The sequence below is a fragment of the Dermochelys coriacea genome, chromosome 2, assembly GCF_009764565.3.
Source record: "Dermochelys coriacea isolate rDerCor1 chromosome 2, rDerCor1.pri.v4, whole genome shotgun sequence".
NCBI lineage: Eukaryota > Metazoa > Chordata > Testudines > Dermochelyidae > Dermochelys > Dermochelys coriacea.
The window spans coordinates 120,853,800-120,877,938 of record NC_050069.1 but is presented as its reverse complement, the minus strand read 5'-3'; the positions used below and the strand labels follow the sequence as shown (position 1 = coordinate 120,877,938).

The window sequence follows — 24,139 nt, the reverse complement described above, 5'->3', positions numbered from 1 at the left end:
AAGGTGTAACTTAATTCAATAAATTTCATTCAGGATATTGCAGGAAATTGTCAGTCTGTCACAGAGAGTTCCTACTGCAGCCCTTATCTCCTACCAACTGAACAAAGAGCTTGCATTATGTAGTCCTGCAAACACTAGCCCTCAGTCACAGCCCCTGGACTAGGTCTGTCGTCAATCCCTCCAAACTATATTCCTCAGAATAACTCTGTCCTGGGTCAGGGCCATGCCTGGCCTATAAACTGCTTCCAAGTGCCAGCATACACCCTGTTGGGTTCCTTATTTTACACTTATAAAAAACAAAGCCCTAAGCTTTAAGTTTGATTAAAAAAACAAAACACAACCACACACAGCTAGTATACATTGATGTAAAGAAACCAACAAAACCGCAGAACTAAAATCAGAGTTCTCTTCTATAAAGTATTCTGGATTATACAGAAATCTCTCTTTTTATTTTTTACCCTCCCATGTATCCTCCTTGCTATCTTTGTCCCCCATTTTAGAAGGCTTTAAAATTCTCTCCTCACACTTCTCTTACTTTAAGATTAAGAAGATATTTCCCCTTCTCTTCCCTGACACTGCCAGCCAAATGGTCTTTTCTACTTTCTAAGTCAACATGGGCCTCCTGGTAGACAGGTGTTTCCTGGCTGGAGGTTCTATTTCCAGTGATGATTCAGCAGAAAACAGGACATCTGGGTTATGACGACTAGAAGTGGTGACAACTGCAGAATATTTTTAACTGCAATCATACTATTTTTATTAATACTCTACTTGATGAACAAACTGCACTGGGGAAAGGGGCTATGTCCATAAATATTTGCTGCCCCACTACTTCTCCAGTTCTAATAATTTTAACTTCTAATATAGGGAGACTTTCTCTGTATCTCCAGACTGCCACAGGAAATCCCTCAATTTCTTCCCAGGAAGCGTGACAACAAATCTTTGCTTCTGAGCTGCTCATAGTTGTCTGAATATAATTTTTCTGCACAGATGGATCAGTTTTTCCACAGGGAAAAACGTGGCTACTGAGGCTGAAATAAGACTACAAAAGAAAGCATTTGTGTGCTTACAAAAGATCATTGCAGGCAGCAGTCTGAATCTAAAGGAAGCCTCTTGATCTGTCAACTGCAGAAAAATCTAGTAGAGAACAATGAATATCCCTGAGATATCCCTCCTCTCCTGATAAGATAGTTGAATCAATTTAAACCCCAAAGTATCTCACCCATAAAGCTAAAATTATGCTTGTGAAAGGGTACTACCTGCTTTTTTGTGAACAAGGGGTTAACTTCAGTTTAGTTTCCTTCTCACCTTGCACAGGTTCTTAGGAAAAGGACTATAAGCTGGTTGGTTGAGCTACATACCTGAGAATGGGCTCTACCTGTGGGGTGATAGGTCTTGACTGAACCTCAGATGGGCTCATTTTTGTTTCTGCCTATTTTAACCCTAACTTGCTTCCTTGTTATAAACTTTATTCATTGAGGGAAGAGAGCTTGCTGGCTCCTACTGTGTTATTTTCTGCAGCATCCTTCCAACAACGATCCTATTATTATTTATTGCTTTGAATTATTAACAGCAGCAATCCTGAACATTAAAATAGAGGCTGCAGCTGAGGGACACAGCAAAAACAGCAGCAGAGGAAGCTTATAATGATGGGGGATGGAATTTTTCAACCCACATAGAGCTTTCAGAAAATGTTATAGAGGGGATTTTCTTCGGTGCCCAGCACTGACCTAACTCTGCTACCACTGAAGTCAGTGGGAGATTTACCACTGAGCAGTTAGGCCATCGCCGACTGCTTTTGAAAATCCCATCTTACACGTGTTGAAGAATCATTTCAACCTTCCTTTGCTATTTTTGTTGTTATGTCGCTAAGTGGGATCCCTGTCACAGATTTTACAGCGTGATGTTGCTTGTTTGAGTCTTTGCAGACAGAAAGCTCTGGTCCAGGTTAAATGGAAATAATGTTACTAAACTATTCTTGTCTGGCCTTGTGATAGGGTGCACTGGCACCGCGAGGGTTAACTCTACTCTCTGGGCCGAGGAGGTCATGCCCCTGTGGCCCTGCTGGGCAAGCTCCGGCTGGAGACTAGATATAAAAGTAAAATATCCTTTATTCCAATTCCTCCCAACTACAGTGTCTGAGTGACATCCCTTCTGAAGGGGTTGCTACGTAGATCCCTGCATCATTCCATCGTTGTTCTATAATTGTTTCATTTTACTTTTTGAGTTTTATTGCATCGGTTAAGCTTTATCTGTGTTGTGTCAATGTGAGATGACTTTGGTCTGTGAAATCTTCTTTCTTCGCAGCATTTCCTTCTTGGATTCATGATCTCTAACCAATTCACTCCTCCGAGCTTTTCATAATGCTGCACTTACCACTATCTTTGAATATCAGTGCAACCACTCAACATGGAAGCCCATGCAGACAAATATAAGAATGGCCTAGGAAAGTGGTGAAAGCCAAATTTAGCAAGCAGCTAGTGCTGTCCTGAGTGACATTACCTACCAGCTCCTAGAAAGTTTCTACTCTTTCCCAGCAACAGGAATTAGATCTTCCACAAATTCCAGCATAAAGTGGATAGTGGTTAATAAAGACGAACCACTCCTGTTAAGGTGCATGCATGTAATATAAACTTAGGGCTGGATTTCACAGCCCTTATTCATGTGAGTAGTTTCACTGATTTCTAATGGGACTACTCATATGAGTAAGGGTACTTAGGTAGAGGGAAGCACAAAGGCCCAGATTTTTAAAGGTTTTAGGCCTAAGTGATTTTCAGTCCCATTTTCAAGAGTCCGTTCAGCAAGACTTAGGCCTGATCTTCAGCTAAAACTTTGTTGACTTAGCTGTATTGCTCAGGGCTGTGAAAAATGTCGCACCCTGTGCAAGGTCATTAGGTCAACCTACGCCCTAGTATAGACACCACTAAGTCAACGGACAAATTCTTCCATCAACCAAGCTACTACCTCTTGTGGGGTGGACATACTACAGTGACAAAAAAAACCTATCTGCAGATGTGCCAATGTGGCACTTATAGTATAGACATAGCTTTAGGTTCCCAGGTGCCTAAATCACATTGGAAAATTGGATTTATCCATCACGTAAGCCTTGCAACACTGAGTGGAGTAAAACCTAAATGCCTTAAAAAAATATAGGACGAGAGCATTTTTTATTTCCAATAACATTGTGATCATTCTAGCTTCCATTTCTTTTATATACTGTGCATCTCTTTACTGTTTTCTAGCATAGGAAGCTGTAGTGATCCCTCCATCTCAGGCTTGGAAGGAGGCCACTCTGACTCACTGCGTCAGGCAACAAACAGCAGTCAGTTAGCAGTGTATGGCTCTGGTCCTCTGGGCAGGGCAGAGTAACACACAGTCTACAGCCATAGTCTTCTGGCTGGGGCAGACAGTAGTTAGCAGTCTAGTGTTCTGACCCTCTGGGCAGGGCAGAGCAAGGAACAGTCTTTAGCCCAAAACCTCTTGGTTAGGACAGATAGCAAGAAGAGACTTCAGGCCTAAAGGTTTAAGATAAGCATGTGGCCAAATGCCAGCTGTTGGGTTGGTAGCGGGGGGGTAGGGGGTCCCAGGTCCACCCTACTCCACTGGGTCCCAGCTTAGGGCCCTAGCAGTGGTGGGTGGTTCCACCACTGGATCAGCAGGGATCCCACCAAATCACAATGACTCGCTTCCTGGCAGCACAACCAGACTAATATCTGGTTCTCCTGGGCTACTTCCTACTGCAATCCATTGGCTCAGCTCAGTTGGCCACACATCCTCCACAGCTTCTGGGTAGACAGCCAATGGTAGTTCCAGTACCTCCTCTCCATCCTCAGTCCTCTTCGGGGGCAGGGTGTAGTGACTCAGGGCCTAGGCTGGAGTTCTGCAGAGGGCTTGAGACATCTGCCTCCTTCTCTGGCTCGGCCCCAACTGAGCTGTGGAGAGCACTCCGCACTCTACAGGATTAAGCCCTCAACATGGAATCATGTAGCACAGGCTTGCAATGGAGTAGGAGAATAAAATAGTATGGCATGGCCAAGCAAATGTTGCAGACACAGGCCCTATTGCAAAAGCTTTCCTATTCAGGAAAGATGTTCAAGCACATGCTTAAAGTGTTTTCCTGAATCAAGGCAACATACAAAACAAGAGAGCAAAGCCTGGTAATGGATACAATATGAAGAAAAAGGGCTCCATATGCTAAGAACATTATTCAATTTATCAGGAAACTGACAGCATGGGCAGCAAGACTTAAGCCAAGCAATACCAAAGCAAATTAAAGCTACAAGAATAAAATTATTTCCCTTGAAAAATAACTTCCAATGAATGCTTAGATGTCTCCATGTGGTCATCTAGGCCAACCTCTACAAAAGGTAGTTCAGGTGTCATGGGGATCATCAAGAAACAAACATGATCGAGATCCATTCCTTCTTGAAATTAGAGTGCTGGCTTTAGGTTCAAGGATACAGGTGATTATGTAGAACATCACATCTAAGGGAATGTCAGGGTTAGGGTTAGTGCTGGAGCTATCATGGTAACTGAGTTCCAGGCAAGAAGCGGGCAGAGCTAAAAAGAGTTCCTAAAGCCATTATTGAGATCACTTCTATAACTGATGAAAAGTATTCTGGGATGTATTTAGGGGTGACAAGGACACCAAATTTCTTCTTTGCTCAGGATGTCAACACACCTAGGGCCATTTGGAGAAGAAAAATGTCTTGAGATGTTCAGAACAACTCCAGAGCATCCATCATAGGTCATTCCAATCATCATTGCATCGGGAACACAGGTTTGGAAGACCTACAGTATATATTATCTGTCTAGTGCTATGAAGTCTCTGTAGATATGTAGGGTAGGTAACGGTAGCCAGGAGCTCCTGCGTAGCCTTGAGCAAGTCACCCAGACATAGAGTTTCAGATTCCCCTCTGGCAAACTGCAGATGTAGTGAGGATGAGTAATGTTTATACAGTGCTCTGAAAATATAAAGATCTAAGTATTATTATATTGTGTGCATCTATTCAGTACCTGCTAGTCACTATCCCATATCAAGGCCCCAAATTTCTCTTCTTCCTCTTAACAAGTGTCTCATTACCTTTTCCCAACAGCTCAGATGGGAGGCATATGAATTTGGTTGTACATTAAAGATGCCCCAGTGTGGTTCTAGTTGAAAAATGGTGTTGTCAGATCCTTATCTGGATCCTGCTCTGTGCCAGCACTCTGGCGCAGGGTTTAGTGAACACGGTCCTGCTGCTGTGACCCAGTTCAATATGAACTACACTATTTCCTGTGATGATATTCAAGCATGTGGACTTAGAATTCACCAGCATGCATGCAAGTAAAACTCAATCACCCAAACATTCACAGGAAGTGAATGTAAATGTTATATCAACTGAAGCTAAACAAATTGATTTTTCAATTTGAGTGAATGCCTGTGGAAATATTTTTCCATATATTGCCAGTTCTTCTGTAAGCATATTCTTCATGGGGAAGAAGCCCAAGTCTAGGCCACCTGACTTAGTCATTCACCCTCCAGTTTGAAGCAGATGCTATGCATTATCAGCAGGAAGCAAAAGCAGCCTCTCCAGGAGAGTGAGTGAATGTTTCATGGAGCAGCTGGAAAGAAATGAAGCTATTAACAGAACACAAGAAAGCAGTTAACATGGTAATGTGCTTTTTAAATGGCATAATGTAAAGAAAACATTGCATTCAGACACTACTGCGCAGAAAGGAGACAACATTCCCCCCATCAGATGCAAGATATCCATCCAGCTGTTTCTGCCATATCTTATTGTTTAAATAACGTGTCTGAGTGGAAGATTTCTCTCTCTCCCACATTGCTAATTAAAAACAGTGGTGGTGTTGCCCACGCATCTGTAAATGGCTTTGGGCAGATGCTTTATAATCCATTTGTAATTAAACCTGATCCCTCACTGCAACGGTCTTCAGCTTCACTAAATCAGAAATGTATTTTCTCAGCATCATGGTTGTAAACACAAGCTCTATTCACCATCCATCCCACACTTTCACTCTGTGGTATATTGGGAACCACCTACATGTGCTCCAGTCTTTAGAATACATTTCTTCCATTAAGCCAAAGCAGATTTCCTGCAACCCGCAAGTTTATGGCAGAGCGCTTTTGGACTGCAGGCATTCATACTTACCTTGCAGCAAGAGAGGTTTAAGATGGACATTAGGAAAAACTTCCTAACTGTCAGCGTGGTTAAGCACTGGAACAAATTGTCTAGGGAGATTGTGGAATTTCCATCATTGGTGTTTAAGAACAGGTTAGACAAACACCTGTCAGGAAAGGGCTAGTTATTTCTTAGGCCTGCCCTTGAGTGCAGGGGACTGAACTAAATGACCTATTGAGGTCCTTTCCAGTCCTACACTTTTATGATTCTATACAAACCCATTATTTGATTCACTGCAGTTTTGCATCCACCTCTTCAGTCTGGTGTTTGAACCAACCTCGAAATTCAAAGTGAAACCCAGATGAAAATGCCCAGTTTCAAATGTTTGTAGTGCAACAGCAGCAAGTTCACAAACCTGAGCAAGGCTGGACTGTGTTTTGAGTCAGCAACAAAACTAGGCAAGTTTCAGAATGATAATTTTGCATCACTCCACTTTAAGGGAACTTCTTTTAAAATAGATTTTGCAGACAGAGGGCTAAATTCAGCCCCACTGTCACTCTACTGATGTCACTGGCTATACCAAGCCAGGAGTAGCCCACAAACCAATTCCTTAAAGAGAAAAATAATTCTAAGTTACTTTGGAAATCCATTCATTTGTAGTGTAGCCAGATTTCCAAAGTGAATAGGGGGACTTAATGAGGGGAGAGGGGTTTGGTTAAGGTCAGGGAACTGCATGCAAGGGTTTGGCAAATGAGGAAGGGAGGAAGAGAAAAGGGTGCTCTATTTTTTCTATGATTTTTTTTACTCCCCCTCCCTACACACACACACACACTGCTGTTTTGGTTGTTTTGCTTCCTCTTTCCTCAAGGTTCAGGTTTCTTTCTCTTCCCTCTCACTTCTATTTCCTTCACCCTTTCTCTGCCAGTTATTCTTTATCTCTGTCTTGCGTCTCTCCACTTGCTATCTTTTTCCCCCCTTCCCCAGTGCCTGCTACAATCCAGTGACCAACTCTCGTGCAGGAGAGGAGGGTGAAAGCATGGACATCAGCCCTGGCTTGATCAGTTGCTACCTTCAATATGGTGGCTATGCAGCTGAACTGCCAGAAGGCTCACTACTTTCAGTCCCAAGCCAAATTCTCCCATGAGGTGTAACTGCTCTGCATCCCAGCTCTGGTACAACTTGGCCCCAAGCCCAGAGAGATTCAGCTGCAGGAGCTCCATCCTCATGTAAAGGGGATCTTCTAGTGGCATAGATGCTCTTATATCGTCCGCTCCCTGCTGCCAGTGTAGCAGGAGAAAAGGGAGGTGGCTAGAGGAAATGGGGCATGGCCACACTACTCTTTGGCTGTGTTTTTTGGTTCCTTAGGGCAATTAGCAGCTGTCACAAGTGAGAGCAGTCCGAAATCTAACTCAGTTCTGGTAACCTGGCCTGGCCCACAACATCAGCAGATAAGGGGAGTGCAAAGGTGAACTTTGCACCACCTTTGTATCTCCAATATGCATTATGTGCAGCCATTTGACTCTTCCATAGGGGAGGACTGGCTCAAAGACAAGCTTCCTGGAGGGAAAGGTGGCAATTTATAACAGACTTGATGGGGGCTGGTCCTTGACGTATATATGTGCTTGGTTTGCCTGATGTCAGTTTCACCAGCTCAGCGAACAAGAGGCTATCTCAGGTGGCCACGTCCTCAAGGGTTTACAAATCTGGGGACAAAGCACTGTTTTTTTTGTAAAACTGCCAGAGGCAGGCCCTGCAAAAGGAGACATTCCTGATTTTCAGGGACCCATCATCACTCAATACACTAGCTTCAAATCTTCCTTGTAGATCTAAGCAAAACATTTTGCTTTTATTCATGTTTTATGTGTTTAAAAATAGCCATTTAGCAATATGCTGTGGTGTCAGTGGTTAACGTCCTGTCTTGTGACCCAATATGAGTAAACCAGGCAAGGTCCAGTGAGCTGTGACTAGCAATTATTGCTATGAGAGCTTTGACTAGTCCTAGGCCCCCTGGTGCAAAGTATCTAATAGTATCTCCCCTCCCACATCTGAAACTGCCCACTGCTGCAGTATTGCACCACTTAGCCTTATACTCATACCAGAAGATTTCTGTTGTTGTAGGCACATATTCAGATTAAAGCAAACAAGGCTTTAATTAAGCTGGATTTAAACACTCATCATTCCTGAGATTTCCTCGCTATGAATCATTAGTTTATTTTAGTACCTCAGCTCCAAGCTGTGCCTGCAGCATTGTTGCTCCGTGGCTGTGGGGCTAAAGCTACCGGCTGTGAAGTGATCCGGATGAACAATCACCCATCTGCCAAAAAATTAGAGACAAATTTCGTTACACTCCGAATACCTCCCCTCCCTCCCCATTGCACTGGGTTTTACAGACAAATGCATTGTCTTACCATTATAAGAGCTTGAATCCCAGCTCCTGTGCACTGGGTGAGAAAGAACATGTATCAAGTAATAACTGAGCACAAAAAAGCACATATGTAAGTGAGAGCTCTTTATACAATACAATCTAATTATAGGACTACAAATTTGTGGTAGGGGCCAACCTTATTCATCATGATACCCTTCAAGAGCAGCATTTTAGGGGGGAAAAGAAAGAGCTAGTCAAAGCTGCCTAAGGCTCTGCATGGCTGACAAGAGGGAAGGAAAGGGGGGACAATTGTACCATGTCTTGAACTCAGGGCCCCCCAAAAACATCTGTAATGTCTGTGTAAATAAAGTGAAATGGGAAGCGGTGGGGCCCCAGAGCGAATACGATGTACCGAGGTCCCAAATTTCTCTTAACAGGCCTGGCTATAGGTAGCACGGGAACACTGGGGATAAAGTGCACTTGCTGTGGCAAATAAAGGAGAGCACACAGGGTCAAATGCAAAGAGGTGTGATGACAGTGCTGTCAGCGCAAGGACCAAAGCCTTGCAAATGCACCAGCAAACTCATTAAGTGAGGGGGGAGCCAGCTCCCTTCCCCCCCACCCATCCATGCTTACAGAGCCTAAGTAAACATGTACCTTCTACTCCCCTCCTGTCGCAACAGCCTGTTGCAACCATGTCCAGTTAAGGGGGGAAATCACAGGCTTTAGGGATTTTTCAGCTGGCTATACCCTCCTGTTCCAGAGGCCACACCCTCTTCTGCTGTGCTGTACTGTCACAGCTCGCTCACAGAAGGTGTGCAGCCCTGCCCTGCACCCCAGAACATAGCAACAAAGGGATTTTTGTATCACATACACATCTGTAGCCCCAAATAGCACAAATGACATACATATTACTTATAGTTACCCAACCCTATTTCTCACCTAGGAATCATTGTCAGGCTCATAATGTAGAAAGCATAGAAACAAATGTGATCTATCGACATCTGTATCATAAGTCTGTTCTCGCAGAGCACTTTTTGTCCTCAACCTGCCTTGGGCTGAAAAAATTTTCAGATAATAGTCCTACCATTTTTTCATGTAAATATTTTCCCCCAGCTTAAAAATACCTAACCTAGTACTGATTAAACAAAATGCACAATACTAGTGCTGAAGACAGATTAATTTACACAAATTAAAAACTGAAAAGCCAACTCTGCAATGAACACATGCCTGATCCTGTTCTCATTTACACTACTGACTGCACATTCTCATGGGAAAGAAGAATCAGGTCCCATAACGGTTTTTGATTTTATTATTCTTATATTACAGTAGCACCTAGAGACTCACATCATGCCCCATTGTGTTGGTACTGTACAAATATGTAGTAGCCAATATCAAGGCAATGAACTGAGTTCGACAAACTGATTTCACTTACGCATTCAGCTGTCTTTAAGCCAGATTCCATCTTACAAGGAAAATACTTCAGCATTAAACAAAATCACTCGGCTGGTTCCCCACCTCAAAATGGTCCATCTAATCTTTCATGGCCTCTACAAGGAGCATTCATTTTACTGTGAAGAACACAAGGTTCAAGGACTTCAGTGCTGAGTGATCTGGAGATTTTCTTTGTATTATCTTAGTGTGGGGACTTTATGGTTCCAAGAAATGTTGCCAGGACACCATCCTTATTTTTAAAAAGGAACAGAAGCCTCAGGTGAAATCAAATGAGAGATGTAAAGAAGATGACATGTTCTTTATAGTTATTGAGTTTTTTCTTTATCTTCTTCTCTGTTTGCTTGGGATTCTCCTTGAATACTTTCAGCCATTATTCTTGGCTGCAATCTACATACCCATATCTCCCACTTGACTAGTCACTGCCGGTAAACCTTACAAGACTATGTCTAGTATACTCTGAAGGCTTGCCAAGGAATTAAACAGCTTCTGACTCTCTATTATTTGCTCTCCAACTCTTACAGCAGGGATGGCTGCATTTTTCTAGGCCAGGGAAAGGATGCCAGTGTGATGATGTCATTACCCTGAATAGTCAGCCCCTTCTTTTCCGGTTTCTCTTTTCCCAACAAACTCATGAATCACTCCAGCTTAATCACATGACTCTTGTTCCAGAAATATTTGGAAGTAAGTGGGAGCTGAGAGCAATTAAAAACAAATACTGGAGTGAACCTTGCCTTAATGGTAGCTTGTGGTTCTCCCCAAGGAAATCTGCTCTTTAAAAAGGAAAAATATAAGTCATCTGCTTTATTTAGCAAGAGCTGGCAATACAATCTCTGTTCTGTAGGCCAGGCCATGCTGATGTCACCAGCAGCTGGTTGCTAAATATTTTTCAGCCTAAGTTAACGTGTTCCTCAATTCCTTATATGCATATCTTTATTGAAGTTGGAATGTTACACTTCCAAAATGATTTGACTGAATTCTGACTGTCAGAGAAAAAGGCACTGGGGCTTTCATTTTGTATTGCTGTAGAAATGTTAGACCCTGAATAAAAGTTTTATAATAATGATCACATCTTTCTTGTCTTTTTGTTCTGTATTTGTACAGCACCTAGCACAATGGCATCACGGTTCCTTGACTGGGTGTTTTAGGTGCTAGGATGATTCAAAGAAGAAACAAAAAAACCCCCAATAACATAGTACTTCCAGCCAAAACTTTGCAAATTGCAGTTACATTGGCCTTCACACTCTCGTGTGAGGTCGGTCAGTAACCTTATTACAATTCTACAGAGAAGGGAATGGGGAAAGGACAGGTTAAGTGACCTTCCAAAAGTAACCCAGGAAGTCCCCAGTAAAGAAAGGAATAGAACCTAAAGACCTGATTTGCTTGTCTGATGTGCATCTGATGCCCATTAGACTAAAATGGTTACACGCTTTTTGTGGGGGTTGGTGTAAGTTACAGATAAAGCAATTCTACCTTGGCATCTTGAGCGTGGTGGGGCAGAATGTGGTGCAGACACACTGTAAAAAGTGTGACCTTTCGGTAAAACAAACAAACAAACAAAAAACCCCAAACCAAACCAAAACACACACAACAGGGTGGGGGGTAGTCAGTCAGGATCGAATTCCTCATCCGTCACTCAGCATGAAGCACCCCCCAAAGCAGCAGCAAAAATGGGAGCAATTTAAAGCTACATCTTTCCACTCTGCATGTGAGAGAACATAGCAGATTCTAGTGCTGGTGTGGGGTCAATGTATGATGGAGGCCTGACAGTACCTGCATGATTGCATTAGTCATGGGGCAATCTCAGATTCACTTACGATGTGTGTCTCCTTGATGAGCTACAGGCAGCTTGAAAGAGTTTCTCTTTCACCAACAAAAGTTGATCCAATAAAAAGCTATTACCTCACCCTCTTTGTCACTCTAATATCTGGAACAAACACGGCTACAACAACATGGCAAACAAAAGGTCTCATTGACACCATACTGACATCATGCTTACACTGTATTCTGTTATGTATTGGGTTGTGGGCTGTTGTGTAGGGGCACTGCTTCCATTGCAGAAGTGTTCATTTGGTTTTCCTTATTTCTCTCTGAATACATAAGATGTCTGTTATTATTTATCATTTGTATTACCATAGTATTTAGGAGCCCCAGTTATGGACCACGACCCACTGTAATAGGTGCTGTACAAACACAGAACAAAAGATGGCCTCTGCCCTGGATCTCTGTCCATTTCTAGTTTCTGTGTTGCTAAAAGTGTTTTAACTGATTACAAGTACATGGTGAATTTCTAATCATGTGTATCAATGAAAAGTCTGTTTAAGAGCTGGCAGGCATGCACAAGCACAGCAGACAGCACTGAACACGGTAGCAGTGTTTGTGTGCAGTTATATCAGTCAGGTGCACATTTCTTTTTGTATACATCCAATTCACCTCAATTGCTGTTATTTATTCCAAAATTTTAAATTGCATTCCCATTAGCCCCGACTTTTGTCTAGTTGCCAGCTCAGATGAGGCACCACCATGCTAGGACAGTGTTTTCCTTAATGTCATCATAGGAGAAATCAAGAAGTGAAATCTGAGCCCTCTTAATACCCCTAAAACTGGATTTGCACATCCTGAAAGATGATTCTTCAATTCTTATGCTGAATGTTAGCAGACACACTTTTTGCTTTGCTTCTTGATGCATTTGTAGAGACCGGCTCAAGCTGCAATATTTGTATTTGTATTTATATCCCAGACACCGACCAAAGTTCCCGGGTGTTCTAGCCCAGGCCCACTGTATCTCCTATAATTCCTCATCCTTGAGCTGAGCATTATTCACACATTGGGCCTGTTCACTCTACCACAAAGGAACCAGTTTAAGTTCCTCCTTTGAGTTCAGTTCTGCTGCTGCTATGTTGCAGCCCCACACTCTGGGCCTGATCCAAAGCTACAGGACTCTTTCCATTTACTTCAATGGGCTTTGACTCAAGCTGTCTGTCTGTGTCTGACTCCAGATTAGGAGGGAGATTTTCTCTCACAACTGCTGGGCATTTCAAATGAATTGGATTTTCAATTACAGGAGCCTATTAGCTTTCCTTTTATGCTGTGGAAGCCAAAGTATCCTGTTTGCTGAATCTGCATTCTTCCATCTCTCTCAGCCTGCTAACCAAGCCCAGCATTTCACCATTGACTTTCCATAGCAGAGTGACCTACCACCAGCCTATCTGTGCCAGAAAGCGACCAAAATAATGCCACTCTGCAGGAAATATTAACCTGAATTTCTCTTATGCCAGGTTACTCCTTAGGCTGCCACCTTACTGAGCCTGGTGACAGTTCTCCCAGAGAAGAATGCAGCAGCAAGTGCTCTCCTAGCTCATACCACCTGCTTCCTAGAAGACAGTATTATAAAATAAAATAAATTTAAATTAAATAAATGAGTAGATGGCAAATGCCTAGAAGACCTAGACTTTGCTGGGGATATTGCGCCCCTGAAAAGCTACAAACAAAAGGTGCATCTACACTTATGGCTGCATGTAGAGTAGACATTGCATGCCCAGCTAGCATGGGTATAAACAGCCATGTAAACGGTGAGGCACTGCTTAGGCCAGCAAAGTGGAGTGGAACAGAATGCCCTGCATGCCTGAACCCACAGGTTACATACCCTACACAGGTTTCAGAGGTGCAGCCGTGTTAGTCTGTATTCGCAAAAAGAAAAGGAGGACTTGTGGCACCTTAGAGACTAACAAATTTATTAGAGCATAAGCTTTCGTGAGCTACAGCTCACTTCATCGGATGCATTGAGCTGTAGCTCAGGAAAGCTTATGCTCTAACAAATTTGCTAGTCTCTAAGGTGCCACAAGTCCTCCTTTTCTTTATACCCTACACAGGCTCTCACACCCAGTCAATGCCTGCCATGTCCACACGGCTGTTTTTAAACAGTCGCCGCTCTGCGGCCGCAGCCTTTCCCTGATGCAATGAAAGGCTCGGGGGGGGGGGGGAGGCAGCGGGGAAAGCTCCCGCAGCAGAGCGGCAGCCTGCCCGCCGCTAGAGCCCTTCACTGTGGCTTGCAGTTACACACCACAACGGCAAGGACGGACGCAGGCTGTTTCCCCCGCAGGGCACAGACGTGCGCCCAGGCACACCCTCAGGCCCCGAGCGCCGGCTGGGACCGCTCCCCCTCCGCCGCTGGAGCCTGCAGCAGTTGCAGGCAGCGATAGCAGCAGAGCCGGGTTTACAGCGCTGCTGCGCTGCTGGCCCCAGCGGCGCGGGGTGAGTCGAGTCGGCCCAGGGGCCCAGCGCCCCCCCCCCCGCTGCCCCCACACACCTCTCCAGGCCCTGGAGCAGAGCGTCCCTGCCCCTGCCCTGCAGCTCCCCGCCCCCGCCAGGGCAGACCGACTGAGCCTGCCCTTCCACCTCCGACCCTTCCCTTTTCCGGCGGGAGCCTCCAGCACAGGGGGCCCCTCCGCCCGCAGTCACCGCTCCTGCCCCATGCTGGGCAAGGAGGCAGCCCCCTCCCTCACCCCCAGTGAGGCTACAGTCGGGGCAACAGCCGGGGAGGAGGGGCACGCAGCACCCCCCGCACCCACCACGGAGGAGGCGAGGGAGATTCCTGGACCTGAGAGGGGCCCGAGGACCCCGTGCAGTGACAGTGGTGGGAGTAAGTGTGCTGCTGGGGGGGGGCAGGAAAGGGGGGCTCCTCCCCCAGAGCTTGCTGCTGCTGGCAGGAAAAGGGCTTGGCGGGGAGCCCTCCGCTCTGGCCCCTGTCCTGGAGCAGCCTGCCTGCCTGCCTGCACCCCAAACTCATCCCCAGCCCTGCCCCACCCCAGAGCCCACACCCCCAGCCAGAGCTTTCACCCCCCCCACCGCACCCTCTATCCTTTACCCTAACTGTGAGCCCCTCCAACACCCCAAAGCCCCCAGCCCCAGACAGAGCCCTCACCCCCACACTCCTACTCTCGCCCTGAGCCCCTCCTACACCCAAACCCCTCATCTCCAGCCACACCCCACACCCCTCACCCCACACCTCTGCGCTCCCTCCCATCCCTAAACTCCCTCCCAGATCCTGCACCCCTCCCTCCACACCCCCTCCCATCCCCAAACTCCCTCCCAGATCCTGCACCCCTGCCCCAGCCTAGGACCTGCACTCCAAACTTCCCCCACCCAAACTCCCTTCCAGAGCCTTGGGCAAGTGGGGGGTGGAGTTTGGGTGGGGGCAGGTTCTGGGCACCACCAAAATTCCTACAAACCTGCCACCCCCGCTGACAGGGTCCCCTCCCCCTCACCTGCCCGCACAGGGTGTATTTGTTGTCTGTACAAACTTCCCCAGCAGCTGCACAAAGTTGTTGTAATTGTGTCACACAGCGAACTCCATGCTGCTACCATGACCCCCCTTGGCCCCCTGCCTGCCCAGCCAATCGCCGCCTCCCCAGCACTACACGTGACCTTTGTTGACTTACGTCAGTCATAGCACTCTTCCACCGCTGCGCTCCAGCTTGGTTGACGCTCTTTGCACCCGCCCTGTAAGTGCCATCACATCCTTGGTCAAGGGGATGTCCAAGGGATGTGTCATAACCATATAGCTAAGGGGAGCCTAAAATTCCTCCTTACCTGTAAGGGGTTAAGAAGCTCAAATAATCTGGTTGGCACCTGACCAAAGGGACCAATGAGAAAAGAAGATATTTTCAAATCTTGGGGGGGTGGGAAGAAGGCTTTGTGGTGTGTTCCCTGGGGAAAACAGAAGCATCAGGTCAAAAAACTCCTTCTCCTATAAACCATCCTGTACAAGTCTCTGATATTACAAAAAGAGTAAGTAAGTAAGGCAAGGCACGTTAGATTAGCTTTTGTTTTCAACTTGTGAATTTTCCCTTTGCTAGCAGGAGGTTTATCCCAGTTTTTTGTAACGTTAAAGTTTTGGCTGGAGGGGAATCCTCTGTGTTTTGAATCTGATTACCCTGTATAGTATTTACCATCCACAGAGGTGATTCTTTTACCTTTTCTTTAAATAAAATCCTTTTTTTAAAGAATCTGACTGATTTTTCCATTGTTCCAAGACCCAGGGGTCTGGGTCTTTGATCATTTTGTAACCAATTGGTTAGGATATTATTCTCAAGCCTCCCCAGGAAAGGGGGTGTAAGGGATTGGGAGGATTTTCCCTGGTTCTTTGTTAAAATCACTTGGTGGTGGCAGCAGCGTTACTTAAACCCAAGGTACAAGGGAGAATTTGTGCCTAGGGAGTTTTTAACCTAAGCTGGTAGGATGAGCTTAGGGGGGTCTTTCATGCGGGTCCCCAAATCTGAACCCTAGAGTTTAGAGTGGGGAGGGAACCCTGACAGGGTGGGATTTGGTGGGGACTCTGTTCTGAGCAGCAGTGTGGTAAAGGGGGTTGGATATGGGCCAGATGGTCTCGGGGGCAGTCAGGGGACGGGGAATGGGGGCGTTGGATAGGGCGTGGAAGTCCCAGGGGCCTGTCAGGACAGGGGAGTTGGATAGTTGGTGGAGTCCTGGGGGATGATTAGGGGGCAGAAGGGGTCTCTGGAGGGGGTGGTCAGGGGCCAAGGAGCAGGGGGGTTGGATGGGTTGAGGGTTCTGGGGGGGGCTGTCAGGGCAGGGGTGTAGAGAGGGGTCAAGGCAGGCAGGGACCAGGGGGAGTTGGATGGGTCGGGAGTTCTGGGGGGTCCTGTCAGGGGCAGGGAGCGGTTGGATAGGTGTGGGAGTCCCAGGGGTCTGTCTGGGGGCAGAGGTGTGGATAAGGGTTGGGGCAGTCAGGGGACAGGTAGGGGGTAGGGTCCTAGGGAGGCAGTTACAGTGGGGGGGGGTCTCAGGAGGGCACAGTCAGGGGACAAGGAGCGGGGGGGTTGGGAGTTCTGAGGGGGGCAGTCAGGGGGCAGGAAGTGGGAGGGAGTGGATGGGGGCAGGGCTCCCTCGGTGCACACCCTAACGAACTGTGCTGCGCACTCCTGTGCTGCAGGGTGTAGCCACACATGTAGCGTCTGTATGCTACACACTGTCGTAAGCCTAGACATAGCCAAAGACAGACAGACACTTTAGCAAAAACAGCAGGCCAAGCAGGGCTCAGAATCAGTTATGTCAAAACAAACATCCTTGAATCTCAGACATCAAGCAGTAACATCATATCAGGAGGCAAAAACAGCAAGGAAGAAGAACAGTGTATTTACTTGTGCAGCACCATCCTAGCCACCGGAGATATCAAGAAAAAAAAAATGACTTCAAGGATAGGAAAGGCATCCACAGAATTCACTAAACTCAACAACATATGGAAATCAAAGATACACAATACCCAAACAAGTGAGAATTTTCAACTCAAAACTTAATCTCTGTGCTGTAGTGTTTATGGAGCATCCATTCCATGGCTGCAAAAGTTGGAGGTCTATTAAAATGTTACATATAAAACTAGATGCCTTGAAAATAAAAGTTCCTAGGAAAGATTCTAGGCATTGGATAGTGAAAATTTAGCACCCATGAAGAGATTGGAGAAATTACCAATCAGCAGCTCATTCCTACTAGAATTAGAAGTCAGTATTGGTCATATTTGGGGCACGTACTTGTGACGCATGGCCAGAAAGGGTTAAGCATCCTGCAGGATAAATGAGCCAATTTCAACCTTTAGAGACATATTGGAAAAGTATGCAAATGGTAATTAGGGCCCTTCCATGTTAGATAGGCTAAAACTTTGGAATATTACTATAGCTATTGATTCAGAGATCAAAAGGAAATGTTAACATTTAAATGAAATAATGTCATTGTCTATGTGTGTCTTTAAAGTTTGTGATAAACTTCTTAATGGATAAATTACCTTATTGTCATCCATGTAGTTAATTACTGGTGATGCTTAGGAAATAGGTCTACTTCAAAGGCTCCATGATTGCCTATTATTCGCCTAAGGACTCTGAGCTGTCAAGAGAAGGCCTGGAACTGTATAAAAAAAACCCTGGTCCTGATGCTTTTTATCTCAGATCTGCTTGATGCTTCATGCAGGGAAAGTTTAAGTCGTAAGACTGAGATCTCTAGTCCCATCTGGATCACCCTGAATATGAACATTGGACTATAACCTATGGACTATTTCTGAAAGAACTCTTTGCAACTACAAAGCTCTCCATCCCTGCTATGAATCTGATCTCAGAACTGTACTCTTGTCCGTACATATACTGATCTTTTAACCAATACTCACTCTTTTCTTTTTAAATAAATGTTAGTTTAGTTAATAAGAATAGTCTGTAAGCGTGTATTTGGATCAGATCTGGAATATTCATTAACCTGGAAGGTAATGTGTCTGATCCTTTGGAATGGTAGAAATTTCTTATATGATGAATAAGATTTTCAGTAATCCTCATCATATTTGACTTGGGTGTCTGGGTGGAGGCCTGAGGCTGGGTTGCTTTAAGAGAACTGTGTTGTTGGCTTATGGGTAACCAGTAAAGTATAACAGAGGCTGTTTTGTGCTGGCTTGGTAAATCTAAGTATTGGAATATCCACCAGTTTGGGGGATTGTCTGCCACATTCTTTGGGGTTTACCCTAATTGAGTAACTTCACTGTGGCTCCCCAGGACCCCAGTCACAGCATTCGAGATGCCAACACACAGACTCCCACATGTAGCTATCAAGTGGAAACCAGCTGATGCGAAGAAACAAGGACGCCAAGAGAAACTTGAAGAACGCCGCTTTCCATGGGGTGCAGAACAATCAGTCAATCTCAATACCATAGAGCAGATAGCAGCAGCTGCTAACAGAGAGTGATGGAACAGACTAGTTTCCATCCTGTGAGCCAACATTAGTATGGGAAGGATTTAAGAATAATAATGAAAAGAAGAAGAAATGAACGTAAGGCTCTGACATTGCTACTTTATCATGGTAACATCCGTCACGACTTTTCAGTTGTGACTAAGGGCCTGATCCAATGCCTGTTGAAATCAGGGATGTGTCCATCCATTGAATTGATAAGTATTGGAACAAGACCTATGTTATCCAAAGAATTCTTCAAAGAAATCACTCACATTCGTCCAACCTCATCAATCTACCTGCTTTCTCAGGGTAGGTGTGGAAGGCTCTTTGTACTGGAAGTACAAAAAGAACTCTTGTTCTAACAGGCAATCATTCCAGCCACGTTGGTCTTCTGGTACCCAGAAACATTTTTTCAACTTTACAGGACAGAGATCAGCACAGATCCCCCTACAACTCCGACGACAACAGATAATGTAAATTTGCTGGTTCAGGAATCCTTAACCTAAAAGAGAAATTGAACATGTTCCTTTCTCCTTTTGGAGCAACTCCATCTCACACAGAAGCATTCTAAAAGTAGGACAAAAAGTTGAATTCCAAGAGATTTCCACTCTCCTTTTCATTCTGTCTTCTATGCTAGTGAATTTATATTACAAAATAAAAAAAATAAATATATCCAGGCATAGAAGCCTATCCCAGTTCCACCTTCAGAGCATCTTTCAGGTCTTTTTTTCCCAGGTTGTTTATAGCTCCTACGAAGACAGGTAGATTCTGTCTCCATTCAGTCAATATCTGAAAGGGAAACAAGATTCTGAAAAGAAAATATTCCATAACTCACTCGAGAAATGGCTCCCTTCTACCATTTTATGCTCCATGCATTTGAAGAATCCTTCCTTTCTTCACAAGATCAGGCTAACTTGCTGACCTGGTAGCATTTTACACCTAATTTTTGACTAACTGTACACAAATGCAAATGAATATACAAGTTGCAAGGCAGGGACAAATCAAATCCCTAGCTTTTAATTCTTCTCTTCCAACATTCTGCTTTGGTAGTCACCTCCCAAGGCTTGCAGTGCATACTCAGATCAATTTATATGGTATTGGGGAACTGGCTGGATTCTTGAATTGTTGATTTCTAGATTTTTCTTCTCATTTGGGGTTCTTTTGAAGCTATGCATTTTTTAAAACAAATGGATTGTTTGGGAGCGTCCCTTGGATTCAACTGAAGCATACTTTCAACCATCTCTCTTCTTTAACTAAGTTTTCTGTATGTGACTAAGATAAATACATAAGATAGGTAACAAAAAGTTTGCTGGAGAAATCAAGGTCATATTGAAGCCCCAGAATGAATCAGGACCTAGAACAGCCTGTTCCTGGATTTCGTGACTCAGCTCTTTTTTCTTGTGGGGGCCCAGTTACGAATGTATGTATTGGTGGGAGAGGTAATATAAGAAGAGGTAATGAGTGACACATTGTGTGATTTGTATGAACCTAGCACTGTTGGAGGGAAACAAGCATTTTACAGTCAAATTCTTTAATTTGTGGATCTTTTCTAATATTTTGTTCAGACTAACCCAAATGGCTTGATCCTTCTCCCTTGAAGTCAATAGGAGTTTTATGATGGGAGCAGGTTCAGGCCTAGCCAATACTGTCAAAATAGTACCTTCTATTTGCTATTATTGAGGAGATCTTTTATCATGATATAAATAACAAAGGGCTCAATCTTGTGAGGTGCTCTGCATCCTCAACTTCCATTGAAGCTAATGTGAGTTTAGCATCACAGGATTGGGCCCTTAGCCTGTATTCACTTTTCTCATTCTAATTACAAGGATCCATTAACTCGTCTACCCTGGACTCTAATTAACACTTCAGTTCCATTACAAAACTACAATCATATCAAATTGCCACGGAAAACTGATACACAGGTAGGTTTTAAAAGCATACTGTTTGTTTTGCAGGTGCCTGGCATGTTTTGGGGTTGATTCACCATTACACCATGTGAAAATGGAGTAAGTTAACTTAAGTGATACTTGTGGAATTACACTGGTATAAAACTGTAGTAACCCTATGATGAATCAGGCCTTTTATCTCTACAGCAAGAATGGAAGGACCTAAAAAAGTACTGCATGAAGTCAGGTTTAGTCACAACCCAAGTTACTATCAATTCAAACTTTCTACGAGTGACAATCTCATGATAATTTGTTGCTGCTTATAACTCAGTCCTTGCAACATCCTCCAGCTGAGTGCTGTACTATGACCAGAGTAGTCCACATATAGCAGAACACTTGTAACAAAGCAAAATCTGTAACATGGGTGTGACAAATGGGAGTGTTGGTAAGACTTGACTTTATTGCCTGACCCCAGTCACAAGATGTAACAAAGGTCAATGCTCCTGTAAAAATCAATGGCATAAAATTAATAGATTTTTAAAAAGCAAAAGGATAAAATCAAAAGGTCTTGTTTTCCATTACATGTTAAATATACAGCTGATCCCTGCTGGCACTGACTGAGGAAGTGGTCCTGTGGGAAAAAATAGCATGTGATCATATAGTTAAAGACCATATCGTAATGTATACGCACAAGAGGGGCAAACTGAGGTTGCACAGGTAGCCTTAATTCTGGCATTCCTAAGTTAGGAGTGCTTGACTTTGCAATTTAATTCTCTCTCTTAATATGTTTTTTTATGTGTAATATATATTGAAATTAAGAATAATATAAGGGATATAAAGTTGAAGATCTGCTCCTAGGGTGAAAGTAGTCTCCACATTTAATGGGTGCATTATACTGAACTTCTGAGGGGACACTGACCACTTGCAGCAAAACCATCCACCTCAGCACCACAAACCTAAACCCCACCCAATGCAGAAGGGAGACCCTGGGGGTGGGATTTGGAGAGTGAGCCCACCTTGCACTGATCCTGCAGTGGTGGCACCTGTCCCATGGGACTTGGCCCGGTTCCCCACTCTGGACATTGCAACCTGGCACACGAGGTCACAGCACCACTCAGGTTTGGCCTGGCTGCTCCTTCATCATGGCAGAGCAGTGACAAGGACAAATTTGAGTGAGTGGCGTCGCGACCTGATGCATGGGGTCACTGGGAGAACATCCAGGCCAAACCTGAGCGGCGCTATGACCCCATGCTCTAGATCACAGTGCCCAAAGTAGGAAGCTAGGCCCAGCCCCTCAGGACAGGCACCATAGTTGCAGGGTAAGTGTGGAGCGAGCTTTCTGTCCAGTCCACTGCCACTCCCTAAGGCCTCCCCTTCTCCCCAGACCAGGAGAAGCATATGCTTTCCTGGCTTTGCATCATTGGTTTCATGATTTCTGTGGGTGCAATTGAACACATGAGATGGAAACTCACTAAAGTTGCCACTGGTCTGCTCCCTACTTTGCATCAAAGATTTAAATGTACATGCTATCACACTGTCTGCAGTGTTCATAACTGTGAGTGCCAGCCTCAGGGCAGACTGTCGAAAAGCAGAGACCCCAAGCTGGTGGTGTGTTCTGTAATTAGATTTCGCCAAGTGAGTATCAAATATGAACTGGTCACTATACCGGTCTTACCATGGAGTCTCAGACAGTTCCCCCTGCACACTCTGGTTTATCTTGCCACCCAGGCAAGCTGGACTTTGTGATCTTTGGTGTTAGTGACCATTTATCACTAACTATTCAGGTTGCTCCTAGTCCCTAGAGACCAGTCACCTACCCCAGGTCAATTTGTACCTCAGCTCTCACACCAAAAATAGCCAATCCTATAGTAAAAACTTAATTATTAACTAGGAAAAAAATGAAAAAAAAAAGTTATTTACAGGTTAAAGCAGGCAACATATATACACCTATGAATGACAGTCTGTGGTTCCAAAAGGTGTCAGAGATGTGGTAATCTGTCAGCAACTAATGTCTTTTAGGGCTAACCCAGGTTGACTTGGGAATCTCTGCTTTTGTTTCCTAGCTCCAGCCCTGTGAGCGTCCAAAGAGATGAAGAATTTTCATGTCAGCTATCTTATTTTCTTCATCCAGAATTCAAGCTGATAGGACAAGGGTTCCTGCACCCTTTATAGGTGTCAGAGGGCCATTAGCCCAGTCTTTGTAACGTGATGTTTCACCAGTTGCCCACTTAGTTTTGATAGTCCTCCTTGATGGACAGGGGAGCCCTCCTCCTGCCTCAGTTCACAAGTTCAGAACATACATGTTTACAGTTATAAAGCAAAACTTACATATTAACTTGCCATTACAAGCAAGATTAATGCATGCAGCAACTTACATGTATTTTATAGAGGCTAAACACATCTTTACAAGTCTAACACCTGTCTTGATCAATATTAACATAGAGGTGAGCTGGTCTGGGTTTCCAGCTAGGAGTTTATCAGGGCTCAGCTGACACATGGTCTAGCAACATCACACAACCAACCAACGTCAAATCTATTTTTTTCTTTTTGTGTCTGTTTCTACATATATGTTACACTTGCTGTATAGGTAAACCTTACATAAGCACTAGCAAATATCTTAGGGTGCTTTTTTATGAGCGTGTATTATAAAAGCTAGACCAGCTTCACACACAACTTGTTTAGTTTTGAGCAGTAAGGAAAGCCCAGCATTTAGTCTATTAAGATTATTATCAGAGCACCCAAAAGCATACTAGTTGCATTGCAGACATTCAAGAAAAGACCACTCCCTTTCCTGTACGCTATAAGGCCACAGTCCAGCAAATCACTTCAATACATGCTTCAGTGGGACTTCTATGTTTAAGTGCTTTGCTGGATTGGGAGCAGCAAGGGCACAGAGAGCTAAGGCCATTCAATGAGCATTCAGGCCCATGCAGGCAGATCCCACTGCATGATCAGGGCCCAAAAGATAAACAATAGGATAATAGGATATACACCAGTTAGAGGATTGTTATTTTTGCTAGTAAATTTCCAATGCTTGGTATTATTAAGTCCAGCTAGTCATCAAATTCAGTCCCATACAGATTGACAAAGCACTTTATTCGGCCTGAGTCCTCAGCTGTGATTCCCTTTTTAAAAGCATTTGTTAGGAGAATACTCACATGGCAAAGAGGTACAGTATTAAAAGGGAGGTCATATTAAGGTTCCATTAACCTTGATTGGGTCCTTTCAAAAGGAGATGAAAAAGACAGCAAACTGCTACTCAGAACAGGAGCTTTCAAGATGAGCTCCTTTGTACTGGAGCAAGTATTTATAGATCACCTCAGAAATCCTGAACAACAGGGCTTGTAAGGGGACTGACAAGCTTTTATCTAACCTGGTGTTAGCAAATACCACAGTAAGTTTGCTCTATCCTTTGCCACAGGGAGCTTTGGGTAAGTAGACTGCTGCTAGCAGTTTCTAAACTCATGTATATACATATTACACAGTTAATGATTTCTCAGCAATGCTACAATCCCTGAATGACAAGTCAAAAAATTTTCTGCTAAAACTTTCGATCAGATATAGACATAAGGAGAACTTCAAGAAGTCAGTCT

At 44.4% G+C, this 24,139-nt stretch overlaps 1 long non-coding RNA gene across 1 annotated transcript; it reads right to left on the bottom strand.

The window, feature by feature from the left end:
* Positions 1-3,147: 3,147 nt before the first annotated feature.
* Positions 3,148-15,934, bottom strand: LOC122458783. The gene is made up of 3 exons (XR_006279048.1): positions 15,529-15,934; positions 5,515-5,601; positions 3,148-4,961 (listed from the first exon to the last, which is right to left on the bottom strand). It is a non-coding gene; the product is annotated as an uncharacterized LOC122458783 (long non-coding RNA).
* Positions 15,935-24,139: the final 8,205 nt, after the last annotated feature.